Raw genomic sequence first — 14,923 nt, 5'->3', positions numbered from 1 at the left:
ACCCCCAAACGCAGCTGATGCTGCTGGGGCTGGACCCAGCCTGTCCCTTGCATGGGAGCCGGTGCCAAGCAAGTGCCCGAGCCCAGCCGGGGAAACGCTGGGACTCATTTCAGCTTCTCTGACACACTTCACAGAGCAACAGCGGGCTGACTGACTCGGCCCGTTTATTCCCTCTCCTCTTTTTTATGCCTTGTGTCTTTCTGATATCCATTTTCTGCCCTAAACTGCTAAGTAGAGACACTGTACATTGTCAAAAGTTGCTCTATTCCCTCTCTCCTTCCCCAGCCCCCAGTAAGTGGCTGTAATTTCATAGGAACTAAAATAATCCTTTAGATATAGTATACTTTTCAATTGTGCTATTACACTTTGTTTTAATACAGTGGGTTGTGTAATACTAACAGTGCATCAGGCATCTCGGTAAAGGAGCTTGAGTTACTATGGAAACACAAAACACCTTTATTTAAAATTCAGGGAGAATTGCCAGCAGAGTATAATGAGCATACATCAGGTTTCAGACTTAGACAAACAATTTGTCTGTTTAATGACTGTATCTGCAGTGAAAGTGTTTTGAAGCGTGAAGGTGGCTTTGTGTCTTCCTCACCACCCACGCTCATAGTCTACGATGGGGGAATCGACTGCTGAGTTGAAAAACATGCTGAATCTTTAGAAAAACACGGCTTGAGTTTTGAGCTGCAGTAAATAATATGCAGTTCCAGAGGCAACACTGCATTTGGAAGAGCTCAGTGTAGGAAAACATTTCTAACAGATAGTCTGAGAGACTAGTTTTCTAACACACTCAAAGAGTTCTAATACACAGGTAATAAATGCACTTTTTTTTTAGATGGCTGGAACGGCCTTTGGGACCTCCAAGCCCAGTCTTGGAGCTTCCTTAAATCGCGGGACACCAAAAAAAGAAACGGGAGCTTGTGAGCCACAGGCTCTTGGTGCTGCAGGAGGTAAAGATTACTTCTTCTAGAAGATGAGTCCATTCTTCCTCTAGAAAACAGCAAGCAGTGATTTAGTAAGCAAAACTGCTGGATGAATTATTAAAAAAGTACTGGAAGTTTTTATCTTAATGTTTAGATTTTTTCAGGGTTTTTTTTAAATTTATTTGTCAGCACACTAGTATTAGAAGCAATACTGTTAAATCATAGTAAAAAAAAAAAAATAACAAGGAAAAAAGTTTAAAAATGCAAAGGAAGGGTGATTTTAAGGAAAAAAATGATTACATGATTGCCCTGATCATAACAGCCCTATTTACAGCTGCTCTTCAGCTCTCTGATCTTCCAGAAGGGCTGAAGATGGATTTCATCATCAAATGAGCTCTGGAGGGTTTATCTGTGGAGTCCGAGCTTTAGTGGTGTGCAACTCAGTCCTTACCGGACCAACCCTCTTCAAGTTAATGGAGCTGAGCTCTCACATCTAATTTGCTTTTTGAAAATAATGTAGAATGTGCTTTAATAGCAAGATTTGTTCTGAGAGTTGCAACCACGCGCTGGCCTCTCTAAGCTAAACCTTGTGGTTTGCTATCAGTGCACTGTGTTGAATTAGAAGTGAGCTTTTTACAATTTTGTAGTTTCTGTCATATTTGTCTCCGTCATCAAGACTCACAGAACTAGTCCCCCCCGAGAGCTGCTGGCGGTCCCTTTGATCATTCAAAGGCTCTGCTTCTGAGCCTCCAGGGAGGGCAAAATCCTGGTCCCATCCCACAGAGGGGGTGAGCTGTGGGGTGCAGCAAACCCCCCTGGGCCATTGGGGCACAGCCTGAGCAGAGCTTTCAGGAGCAAAATGCAAGACTGTGCAACAAAGGACACAGGACGGGCGGTGCATCCCTAGGCGTTGCGGGGGGGAGCCACTCCAGGGGCGTATCTTTTCTGCTCAGTCATCTTACAAAAATAGCTTATAAAGAGCTTTATATTTCCAGGCGCTGTATGTGCAGAGCGGGCTTCTGCTTTTCCTTTCTTGTCACAGGAGCCTTCTCGAAGTCGCATCATCCCTGTAGCCAACAGTGCACTAAACCGTGTCTCTGCTCCTCCTTACTGTGCTGCACTGATTCACATGCGAATAAGAGTAAAATAACTTTATGCACTAAGTGGTAATAACTCTGGACTCTACTGTGCTGTGTCAAACAATTTGTGTAGGGTTGCTTCGCACTCTGCAGCTGAACAGGCATTCACTGTCATGGGGTGGATGTTCCTCAGGGCAGGTAGGGTAGGCAGTATTTACCATAATTTTAATCATCTGCATTATGATTATTTCTTACTAATGCAAATTATCATCTTTTTATGTCAGTTCAGCCTATTCACATTCAGAACTTGCCTGCTTCCCTTCCTTTTTTCAGCTGAGAAAATCTTTTCATTATCAACAATGATATAAAAGAAAAATCTGAAGGGATTATGTAAATAAGTAATTGAATCAGCACTTCTGCAGCCATTGCCAACATGAGAGCAATGTGACATTTGCACAAAAAGAAAAACAAAGTAAATACGGATTGTCTTTTGTCTATTCCCTTTGTTCAGTTAAAAAATTAAAATGATGGCAGCACTTGTTATTACAGCAGCCTTTACTTAGCAAAGAAGTGTGGAAAGCAATTAATTATAATGTCAATTGCTCTAGGCTAATGAGAAATTCACCTTTCAGCATCCATGGTCATCACCATCCATTTGAATACGTTGTCACTGGTACTGCATCCCTTAAAATAAACAGTTTTGTCTCAGGTTCTGTTTTGGGCCAATACCAGAGTGGCTCTGTTCAGGTCTAGCTGCTATTCTGGCCTCGTGGTCTTTGGTCTCTGGAGAATGCAAAGAGAAATCGATGCCGGGGGGGGTAGATGGGGTACAAGGTTTACAATAAAAGCGAGCTTTCCAAATATAGTTCATCTCAGAGACCCATTACAGTACAGTAATGCAATGTAATGGCTGGTGGCTTCCTTCCATAACCGAGGCATTATTTTGCAATCTGCTGTTAGAAGTTATGTAAAGCCTTTCACAACAGAAATATGTGCATATGGAAAGGACAAGCTAGATAAACTGTTTACCTCTGTATTTCTATATTTGTATTGATATTTATGATATGAAGCAAATGGAGGGAAGTGCTGAAAGAGCCCTGCATCTATTTTATCTTTCTGTTTCAGTGAATCCACTCTTGACTTTTCTGCAGGCTGTAAGAGTTCAAGGTCCCTCTCTGTTAATGCAAGGTCAGTTGGTACTCTCGCACACTGGAGCCTTTTGTTAGTACCAGCTGGCTCCCCATATCGCATGCATAGGGAGCATGCAGTGTTCTGCATATGGTTTCAATTAGTGACATATGTCATGCTTTATCAATGCAATTCTTGGTGCACGTCCCTTCCTTCAGCAAAGGAGACGTGCTGCAAATACAAGGGACAGCAGCTTGTAGATGAGGAGAGGGCTTCAGCTGTAAGAAGGGGGCTTACGATCTGTAAGTCCACAACTCTGACTTCATCACTTGCAGCATGAAGAACAGCTTCTGCATTTGTTTATTTAATCCAAAATTTATTAACAGCCTCTACCAGGCCTGATGTGGCAGGACCTTGGACATCCTGTGTGCGTTGCCCATGGGAGAGACAACGTCAGCGCTGCTCCACACGCTTTGTCTGGTACTCCCTCTTCTCCCCAGAAGAGTTTTTGCCAGAGGCATGTTTGCTTGGAGGCAACTATGCCCAAAAAAGATCCCCAGTTTCTTTCCCATGCAGAGTAATCCACTGGGATTACTGTAATAAATCTGTGCTCCCTGTTTTGTATTTAAAGGGATCAGCACTGAAAGTAAAGTCACTATGAATCCAGAACATGCTCTACCCAGTGCCAGCCATTTCATTCCAATATTTATGGAAACAGCATAGCCAGTGAGAGATATGTTAAAGGCCATGCAAGACTATGATTACAATACAACTACAGGCCTTTTTGCGCTAAAGTTTATCATTACTTTTCTCAAACTTGTTGCTAAGCAGAGGGGCTTTAATCAATGACCTCAACAAGTAAACTGGGAACCCCTCCATGCGTTGGCTCCATTTTCTTCCCTTGCCTGCTATTTTGGTCACTTTTCCAAAGCACACATCAAGTGAGCCCTGGATGATGTGGGCCCCCTCATTCACACTTCAGTGTCGATAGGAAATGAGGAGCATACACTCAGCATCTTGCTGGCCTGGGTCAGCAGCAGCAATGCGGTTACACTGCAGATGCCTGCTTTAATTAGGAGCTCTTTACTTTGTCAGCAGACCTGGGTAAGATAAAATGAAAGCTTGGAGGCAACAAATTGTATTTTGCTCTTTTAACCTTTTATCAGTTAGAATTTTCAGCCTTTCTCAGATCTTGGCTTACCTATTGCATTTGATTCTACTTTCACTCATGCGGTGTAACGTTAACAATAATCTTTTTTTTCATATACGTCATCCATTATAACTGCAAGAGCAGGAATCTCCATATTCTTCTTTACCCAGGAAACCATTCTTAACCATTGCTTATCACTAGCAACCACAGTATCACACAAGGTATTTCTTATAAACATAAAGTAGTAATTCCACATATGTAGACCTGCACAGAGGAGGCAAGTTGCATTCGAAGACAGCATTGCGCAAAGGGAGTCAGATACTTCAGATGACCACAAATATTGACACTATGGCAGTATTTTGCATTCTTAGCTCGTACGCTGTGGTGACGTACACACCAGGCTCAACCCTTTGTCTTCTGCCATTAATCATTATAGATGCCAAATTCATAGGCTGTTAAAATGTGCACAAACAGTGAAAATCAAGCAAAGTCGTCTAAGTAAACAAAGTCCTCAGTGACTGCTTTCTAACATGACCTTATTTCAGAGGGTTCTTAGAAGAAATTGTGGTTCCACCCGATATTTTTAATGTCAGTCCTTTTGCTCTGATGTCTGTGCCTAGATGCTCAGTTGGTTGGCATAAAGGCTTGCTCCATTCAGATCAGGAGGAGTGACACCACTTCCACACAAAGTGAGGTTCTGGCCTTTGCGTTTCATTCAGATTAAATCTCTACTAGAGATAACCTAATAGCTGGCTCTCCTACTGCTGCTGAACGGCATTGATTTTATGCCACCGCATTGCCAGGGTTTGTGTGGAAGACGGCACGGCGATGCCCTACTTGCTCTGTTCCCATGACAACACCCTGCAAAGCATCTCCCTGCCAGCTTCCCCCTGACTGCCTCATCACATCCGACAGCCGTGCCCAGGCTGCAACTTTCAACCCCAGACAATGCCTCTTCCTTCAATTAACAAAAAGTGTTTTACAAGGAAAAAAAAGGTCTATGAAATAGCGATGTTTTGATTGTCAGAGCGGAGAGTATTAAGCTCTCCACCACCCAAACACTGGGAGGATGGCCGAGTTTGGTTTGCCATTTTACACTGCGCACTGCTGCTCGGTAACGTAATCGGGAATGACTTTTTTTTTTGCTCCAGGGATTATATTTGTTTTCATTGGTGCTGGGTACAGCATGCCTGATTCTCCATGTATGCTGAAGTGAATTAAAATATAACAGCACTTCAAGTAACTCCTGATTTCATGTAGTAGAAGGCAAAGAGTTGCTCAGACTAATTATTGTGAAGAGGAAGATCTGCTTTTGTTGGGGGTGAGCCTTGTCCTGCCCGTCCTCCAAAAGCTGTATGCCTCCTGGGAGCACCCCAAGAGCAAGGCCTTCACGAGGGCCAAATACAGATTGATCAAGCCAGCAGCTCTCCAGGCAGAAGTCTTTGGAGCTGATGCTTTTGGTTGTATAGATGAGAAATGTGCAGCATAAAGATGAGTTCAGGGCATTGAAGCTGGGTGGCAGTGGAGGAAAGTGAGCTAAGTTTTCTTGCCTGCCAGTCCAGTGCAGTGCTGTAGTGAGTTGGAGGATGGTGTTCTTTTTTTTTACGTTAAAATATTTTAAAACAATTTTTCCAGTACAGATTCTAAGTTTATTTTGCTTGTTATATGTAGACCGAGAGCTCAGTTGGTGGCTTTGGCTGTACCACTCCCAGTTGCTCAGTATTTGCCTCAATGAGTGCATGTTCTTATCTGGATAGGATGGAATAAAAATTAGGCTTGATAACCAAGAAAGGGCTGCAATCCTTACTGGGACTCACTGAAGGGCTGGAGCCCACAAAGGGGCTTCTCCACGCCTGCCCAACTGAGAGAAACTTGCAGCTGAACGCTGACAAGGTTATTCCCTTTCCGGCACGCGTACAATCCTGGGGGCTGGCAAGTGCTCTGTCCTGGCATGACCACGGCCATACCAAGGACAAGTTTTCTGAGAGGTGAGCAATGGGCTGACTTACCACCTCTGACGTCCTGGAGCGGCGAGTGCCCGTAAGAGGGCATCGCGGCTGCGTCAGCGAGCCGGGCCCTGTGCACCTTTCCTCCGGCTGCAGTCCTCTGAGCATCCCTCGCCTCGCTCCTCTGTGTGTGACTTGAAAGGCTTGCATGGCCCCGACTCAGGAGCCGGGTTCACCCTCACAGGGCTCAGCACAAGGTTCTCCCTGCACCACACCGGAGGATGGTGACAGGCCCATAGATGACAGCATGTAACCCATCCCGGGCATTTGCCCCACCAGCAGCAGCTGAACTCATTGTGCCCTGGCTGCTGCGTCTGAGTTTTATAGCACTGCAAAGACTCGGCATAAAATCCACTGCAAAAGCTCTCATTGCCCTGGTAGACAGAAAGCAGTTTGTTCGATAGGAGCTCAGGGTATCTGCTGAAAGCCTGTTCGTCCTGCTGCTTGGTGACCACAACATGCATATTTTGATTTGGTCCATTATTCAGTGTTGTCCAGCCCAAGCATTTCTGTGACCCCAGCATCAGCCTGCACATTACCTTCCACTTCATTCAATTACTGGCTAATCTGCTATTCCATTTTATTTGATCTGGGCCTTAAAGACCAAATCACGTATACTGCAAATTACACAATGTCCATGCTTAACTTGGACGGCTTCAAGCAGGTGCTGAAGAACAATTAGATCACTGTCTGTAGAAGCTGCCATTTAACTAAGAAAGAAAAGACAACTCTAAATAAGACAGATGCAGAGAGAGCCCAAAGATTGCTTACACTGATAATGAAAATTAATCAAACATCATTAGCAGTCTCTAGAGAGCCCAGTACATCATGTGCTTCTGAGATGTGCTTCTGGTTGTCCTCTGCCTGATGAGAGCACCCGCTTCTCTCAGCTCAAGGGCAGAAAGGAGCTTTGCTGCATCAAGAAAAAGTACAAAATTTGGAGCCTTTTTCAAACACAATGGGGGGGCTTTTTTTGAAAGTCGTTTGGGCCAGCCTGCTTTTAGTGGTACCGAGCAGTCATGATCTCTGGGGAGGTCAATAAATACATGCAGGTGATTCTACTAAATACATAGCCTTGCTTTTCTTCCTATAGAGTGGGACTTACCTGGAGGCAGTCCACTCTGAGCAATGCTCCCTGGGAGGCTTCTTCTACACCCACCTAAATGCAACTGTGATGGGCTTTCAGGTAGGCAGCATATTCCACGCAGGAGAGCTGTGGGGGGAGTTGGTTGTTAACACCAGACTCTTATGGATTATTTTAGCACGCAGTTATTTCTGCTGAAACCTCATGGTCTTCCTTTTGCCATCCTGCCTGTCTTCTTCACTAGCCAAGTTGCCCTAATTTTAACTCACCAGCCTCAAAAGCTGGACACTGAGTTCATTCTGTTTGTATCGTGTTTAATATACTGGAGCCCTGATTAGAGCTTCTGGGCTTTACAACAACTGAATGTTTTGTTGGGGTTTTGTGTATGTGTCTTTTGGGTTCATTTGTGTTTACCCACCACCACCACTTATGTTTATACTTTGGTATTGTGGGAATAGTGGGGAAAGTGAATAACTGACCTTGTTAGTTGAAGATGTGTCAATTCAGGCTTAAAAATTAAGAGAAGAAAATCTAAAAGAGTGAAAGAAGTTCAAGGTTTCTGTTTGCACATGAGCACACAGCTGTGCAGACCTGCAGCCCTCCCACAAACCAGTCTTATGGTTGGTGCATTTTGGCCCTTCATCCTGTCAAGCAGAGTCCTGAGACTTTCTCTCCCAAAGCTGGCCCTAGGGATAGCCCACTGATCTCACTGCAACTGTGGCGGTTCACACCGCTGAGGATGGGGCTTCACCTTTGCTGTGCCTGGCCTGTATTGCATTAATTACCTGTGACCCTCAGGAAAAAATAAACCATATTTTTCTCCTAAAGCAATAAGAGGTGGATCTGGATCACCTTAACTCAATTTGGGATGGCAGAGAGCGGAAGTACAGGGAGAGCAACTGATGTGGGCTCATTGCCATCAGCATCTTCTAATACAATTTTTGAATGACAGCATCCTATTAACTCCCCCTTCGTACAGACTACGGTGATTCATTACATTAGTGCTTTCTCCAAGTAGGTTTTTTTCAGTTGCCACTGTGCTCAATTGCTCCCTGGATAGGTACAGGTGAACCCATTTTCCCTTCTTTACAATAACTACTTAGATAATGCATGAATTCCCAGCAGCGCACTGTCAGATGCTCTCCTGAGGGCAGGGGATGCTCTCTGGGGTAGAACATTATCTTGGCAGGAGTGGGAGGACTTTGCTGAGAGTTAAATAACACCCAAATAATGTCAACATAAAGTCACCACCCCTTGTCGAAACAAGCTTAGGCTTCCTCTCTTCGGCTGCGCCTCCCTACTGAGCAGAGCGAGCGCTACCCCATTGTGCCACGTAGCCCTGAAGCACATGAACAGCACAAGCAAACAGGATTTTGGACCTCCTGTGGTGGGACAGGTTGCTGATGAGTGTGTCCTGCGCACCGTGGCAGGAGCCTGGGGGGCCTGCAGCAGCACGGACAAGAGTTTTTTTGCCTGCCCCATCCTGCTCATGCATCCAGGCTGTCCATCCCCCCAGCCTGCTAACCATAACCACAGCACGCTCAGAGAGCAAATTATTTGGCAAGGCCTTAGCACTAGAGGAGCACATAAATTCCTCACCTACATAGTGTCCTTCCCCTCATTCGTATGACCTTTTCAGAGCTCCTTTCTTCAGTGAGCAGAAACAGCAGCACCTCCACTGGTTAAATCATTGCTCTGTCCCACTAGGCTTTTTCTAGCTGTTAAAACATTGACCAGGACCACAAGGAGCCCCACTGAGAGACGTCTCAGCCCTCACAGCTAAACCGTACCTGGGATCTTCGCTTTACTCACTACTTAATTGGAAGGCACTGACCAGGACATTGGAAGATGGCTTGTGACCTTAATATCACAGCATACAAAGCAGCAGGAGGAAAGAGATGCTAGGCAGAAGCTTCCTTGCAACAAAATGTGGTCTCTGTTGGAGCAAATTTATCTAGGAGAATGCTAAGCTGTAAATGCCAAGTTAATTAGCCCTCTACATAATTTGTTTTTAAAAATACACTGTCATCTCCTTCTGGAGGAACAAGAGCCCATTTCCCCCTTCTGTTAGCCTGAAAAGTCAATCCAAAAAATGTCATTGAAGCCTAAACCAAGAAGCATCACGATGCTTTCAGCAGAGGAGCTCTCTGTGAGTAGAAGGAGCTTAAAATCCACAGATTTCCTCTCTAATCCTGCCAAGCCAGAAGGCCAAACAGCCCTTCCCAGGGCACCACTCACAGCAGACCCACTTCACTGGATTCTCAGACGTCTGCACAGTTGAGACCTAGTTTCCCTGTTATGCCAGCACCAAGTCACATTTTGCCCAATTATGGGTTTTCTCCTTCTCTGCCAGCACCCGAAAAGGCTAGTGGCAAAATCCTGATCGTTTTTTGTGTGTCCTGATCTCTATTGGCCTGGATAAAACCAGGTCTCTGGGCTGCAATGCACTCATGCTGGGCTTTGTCTTCCACGCAGGGATTTTGAAGTGTTTTTTGGATTTGTGATCCAGGGAAGACCAATGATTCACTCCCAATTACATTTTTCTTTTAAAATTAATAGCAAGCGCCGTCTGGTGTTGCAGAGTTTCTCAGATGGAGCCTGTTTGCCCTTGTTCTCCATGACTCAGTGTGTTTTGCAGCCATCGAGTGCCTGATCACTCGCCTTGCTCCATCTGATCTGTTTGTGGAGGAACAGAGGACTGGGGTTTACAGCAACGCTTTAAAATACATTGTTTTTCTTGTTGAGAACATAGGTCTCAATATTGCTCTTTCCCTTAAGCAGTATTTTTCAATACTGCCTTTGCCAGCATTGCCATTGAGATGCTCCCCAGCTGGCAACGCCTGGAAAACGCGGTGGCCAGCTGTGCGCGATGGTGCTCAGCCCTGCCTACCATTGCCTTACAGCAGAGAGAGTTTGTAGCTAGCTGGGTCCTGTGGTCTCACCCCAGTCTTCCTGGCAGCCCTCTCTTAGCGCTTCATCCCTTGGGAGGAGCAACCACTGCCTTTCTTCTGCCACCAAGCTAGGGCGCCGGGTTTCCACACCCCCCATGTCACCCGTGGGGCTGCTGCCCAGCAAGAGCACGGGCCAGCCCAGCCGAGCCGGGCACAAACAGCAGTGCGGCACTGCCAGACACCACGGCACAGGGCCTGGGGCCAGTGCAGGCTGTGCCAGCCCCGCAGGCAGGGAAGGCACCTCGGGGTGGTAGTGGTTTCCTCACCCGCAGTAGCAGTGTCTGCACATCCACTGCAGGGAGGAGGTTGTTTTTCCTGGTCTTTGAGAAAGAGAGGTGAAAGGAGGTGAGCAGTAAATCAGTGCTGGCCCTGCCACTGCCTGGGGGGGACACGTGGACAGCAGAGGCGAGACACGCAGGGCGGAAGCGGCATTAAGGGCTCCCTACCTTCTGCAGATACACCACCTGTTTCTAGGATACTGGGCAGTTTTACGTTTAATGAGCACGTAGCTTTGCACCTCTTCCCCTTGTGTGAGCCAAGATGCTTTTCTGGAAAGTCCAACCGCGTCTCACGGCAGGGGCAGCCACTGTGCTGATCGGTCTCTCGCGAGCCCCGGGCATTGATCCTGCCGCATTCAAAAAAAGAAAGAGAGAAAGTTCCTGCAGCGTCCCCCCAGCTAGTTCTCCTGTGGCTTCCTGTTATTCCTGAACTCCCGGTATTTTTAGGTTTTTGACTGTCTTCACACCCACTTTGAGAGTGATGAAGTCTCATCCTGGGGAAGTGGTGGCAGAGCCACTCTAGTAACGAAATCATTAAATCAATTGCCTTTTCAGCAATGCCATCTTTAGTGAAATGTCACTGATACCTACAGCGTCATCTCCAGAGTCTGTAGCCTTTCGTCAGCGATGTGGTTGTTAACAAAGGAGGAGGAGGAGGAGGAGACCAGCACATGGCTGAGCTAGCCCCAGCAGTGCACAGCCCATGAAAAATGGAAAAAAGAAAAATGGAAAACTCAGATTACAAAAAGGAGCAGACTTTCAACTTATGGAAACCCAATACCTCACCTCCACCTATTAAGCAAGCAGGTGATAAAGCAATACAGACCTCAACTGATGTTTGCCCCATAAAATAAACCAAGCAATGTACAGCCCTAAAACGTACGTTTATATTGAAATAAGTCATCTAGTTATTTGCTTCTGAGACATACGAATCAGATTTGTTTTCACAACATGTTGAGCATCACATTATCATCAGCAAAACAGTAACAGAAAAGCCCATAAAAAGGACCTCCCTGGAGAACTATTAGATAACAGATTACCCTGCAGATAGTTGTGGAGAGACGCCCCAGCAGGTCTTGTCTCATCAGCTGCTCTGCTGGCAGAGGCAATGAAAAAACGTTGGTGGATCTCAGCAGGATACAAAATGCATGTGAGTAATGTTGCTATAGGGCTACTCCTCACAATGTCCTCTGACTTTCCACTCGGATCAGCAGCAAGTGCTGCTGCACAGCAGCCAGCCCAGAAAGGGTTAAACTGGACAGTCAGCTCTGTAACTGCTTGGACCGATGTGGAGAGGAAGGTGGTGGGGTCACAGGGAGAACCCCACTCCGCAGCCCCGGGGGTGCTCCTCCTCTGCCACTGCCTGCCCGCATGGCCTCGGGTGCATCACTTACAATGAAATATGAATTGGGAGCCTGACAGCCACTCTCCACCAGTTGTCCAGATCTCTAAAGTTTTCAGCGAGTGTTGATGTCTTAGTCACATGAGCTGTCTTAATTGCAGGAGCCCAAGCATCCAGATTCTGCACGTTCCACCAGCTTTTGAAGCGCTGCAATGGATCCACTAGGGCTCCTGTTAACGTCTTCCGCTTTAGGCATGACCAAAATGAAGACAAGACATTGGAGGACGCGAAGGTGTTTTGTCCCACCACGCTTTGCTGATTACATGAGCACAAGCAATAGTGCTGGGCAGCCCTTTGGCCAACGAGCAGCTGGGTCACTTTCCCTTAGGCTGCTCGCGGGCGGTTGTGCTTGTCCTCACCTGTGAAATGTTTGTTTGCAGCATGACACCAGTCACCAGCTGGGGCATAAATCATTCAACAAAACCCTCCGCCACCCCAGGGGCTTCTCATAACATTCGCTCGCAGCTGCCTTTTTATCTCCCGAGTCCTTCTCATCCCAGATCATTTCAGGCATTGCCCTCTTCTCTGCCCCCAGCCACCTGCCAAGAGGCAGCTGGTCCCTCTGTTGAGGGGCCATGCCCAGGCTTCCTGCAAACCCATGTTGGGGAGAGGTTGCCAAAGGTGCATAGACACACGCCTGTGCTAGAGATAAGCAGGAGCAAGCACCCAGAGCTTGCTGAGCTGGCCTACAACACTCAGCTGCTTTATCTTTTACCTCTGTGGCCGTTCAAGTGCTTGTGTAGATACAGAGATCTGATGTTACTTCCCATAGTCTGTAAACCCTCTGGACTGAGGCAAGCGCCTGTCTCCTGTAGCAGCTGTCCTGTCTTAGAGAGCATCTTGCTCACAGGAGCCACCTCTGAAAGGCCAATAGCACCAGGGCTAGCCCCGCTCTGCGCAGAAGGGACAAAATTTTGCCCATTGATTTTTTATTTGCATGTGCTAGGACTCTGCTCTCTAGCGTCAGGAACAGTCTGAGTAAGTCTAGAAACCCATAGCAGCTCCAGGAAGCACAGGAAGTTATTTTTGCCTGTACATTTATCCTCCTCATTTTTTCTCCACTTTATTGCTGGAGTCTGGTTTCTTTCTGTGCTCAGAGAAAGGCAGCCCAGCACTGAGAGCCACTTTTACTGGGCTTGGAGTATTGCTGCTCCACCGATGGTTTTTGCCGTGGGACTTTGAGTGGGTAAAAGGATAATTTATCATCAGTAAGAAACAGATCAACTACTGCTGAAGCAGCCTAAAGCCTACCCGGGCAGAGACAGCAAGCCCCTAAATCCACATTCAAAGCTTTGGGGAAGACCCTGATGTCTGCTCTTCTGTTTGTGGTCGCATAGCTATTGCACGCATGCCTTACCCATCTTTTGCTCTGACCACTTTCTTTTCCTAGCCTCATAAAGTTTATGGTTGCCTTCCTATTCCCCTACAGTGGCTGGCATTGCCCCAGCGAGCTAGCCAAACAGGGCAGAAACAAACCCAGCTTTCCAAAGGGTAAAACTCGAAGCAGCACAAGCAGGATCTCACACCTCCTTTGGGAGGGAGATGCATGGCAACAAAAGGCTGGGATTTCAAACACTCACATTTTACCACAAGTGCCGTCTGCCATTTAGCCTGCCCGGTTAGTGCGTCTCCACTGCCGCTCTCTGTACGGTCCGATAGCAATTCCCGACAGAAGCACAAAAGCACTGTGGAGCCCCACCAGGGTAAAGAGTGAAATGAACTCCTGTTCTCAACAGAGAAGTGCCCTGGAAACGAATAACCAGCATATCCAGGGTACAAGCAAATAAACAGCAATAACAACGTAACTTTATTTAGATTTAATTTGACATTTAGCACAGTAATAAGCACAGAAAGAAAGAAGTACCAAAATACCAAACTCATAGCATACAAAGTAATCAAATATATTTCATATTTAGTGAAATATTTCTACAACACATTGGAGGGACTGCCCTGGGCAGCCCAACCCTGTAAATATATATATATATAGCTGTGTTATATAAAATACTGTATGTAGAGAAAGCACTGAAACTTATCACCAAAATAGAAAATAGCTCAAAATACAGATAGTTCAGATTTGCTAGTCATACCCAATATTGAAAAGAGGTTCAAACCCACTGCAGGAGATAAAGCTCCAGCTTAGATTCCATGGCAGGCATGAGATGGCATTACTGGGCACAGACCGGCTAAAGCTGGCAGGAGCCTGGCTCGTGGGACAGGCTCCGGACCTGAGCCGATGGCCACGAGGTGACAAGAGTTACTGGTCCTTGCCCAGGACTGTCGAGACATTTCCTTAGTGGAAATGCCAGTGTAGGTGTCGGTGCTTGCGGCTGATGCTACGCACCACGGGGTGCCTGGGCGAGCAATGCATTAATGTCTGCAGGGAGGCTTAAGCGCATGAGCGGCCACTTGGACCCCGTAGGAGACCCCGCAGCCCAGCTGAGCCAAGCTGCAGCCTGCGCCTGCCTGGGGCCAAAGGGCTTTTGCTAAGCACGAGCTGCCGGAGCAGCGCTCCCGCAGCACACAGCTGGCCCTTGCAGATCCAGCTGCAGCGGGACTGGCCACTGGCAGATGCACAACATCACAAGGATATTATTCGGAATTTTAAAGATGCCTCTTCAGCAGATGACAGTAATTAATTCCCATTAGCTTTTAAAAATCTAGAAAGCTGCTTTTGTACGAGGCCAGGATCCCCCACGCAATGCCGTATGTTTGTTCTGGTCTGCAAGCGAGCAGCACGTGAAGTAGCAGCCCTGCTGGTACAGGAGAGTAACACCGAATGAAATGTTTGTCCTGGCAAAAACTCCCACCTGCCCTGAGGGTGATCAAGGTTAGTGCTGTACTTAAGATCCCAGGCAATTTGTAAATAGATATCAAAAATATGGCATTTCTGGCAGCAACACTGAAGTCCAACTGGAG

Source organism: Ciconia boyciana, chromosome 6 (genome assembly GCF_034638445.1).
Source record: "Ciconia boyciana chromosome 6, ASM3463844v1, whole genome shotgun sequence".
Taxonomy (NCBI): domain Eukaryota; kingdom Metazoa; phylum Chordata; class Aves; order Ciconiiformes; family Ciconiidae; genus Ciconia; species Ciconia boyciana.
Note: the sequence above shows the minus strand (reverse complement) of the source record.